Raw genomic sequence first — 338 nt, 5'->3', positions numbered from 1 at the left:
CCATTCTTTGTTTTGGTCTCTTCTCACGAAGTCAGTAAAGGCCTGAGGGATTCCTTATGGATTTTAAAGGAAAAAAGAGGAGATTTTTTTCGAACAGCTAACAACGTCGTGGAGAATTCGATTATGAAGCCCAAAGATGCCACTATGTTCAACCAAACAACCACAGGCGATGGATTGGGGTTGGTTTTCTGAGGAGATGGAGTGGGATGAGCATGGCCACGCGTAGAAGATGAGGGAGTGAGTTGGGGGTAAGGGACCGAAGCAGGAGCAGAGGGGTGGTGTCGTGGTGAGAGAGGTTGTTGTGGCGGTGGCGGTAGCAATGGTATGTTGAAGATGAG

Source organism: Macadamia integrifolia, unplaced genomic scaffold, assembly GCF_013358625.1.
Source record: "Macadamia integrifolia cultivar HAES 741 unplaced genomic scaffold, SCU_Mint_v3 scaffold_170A, whole genome shotgun sequence".
NCBI lineage: Eukaryota > Viridiplantae > Streptophyta > Magnoliopsida > Proteales > Proteaceae > Macadamia > Macadamia integrifolia.
Note: the sequence above shows the minus strand (reverse complement) of the source record.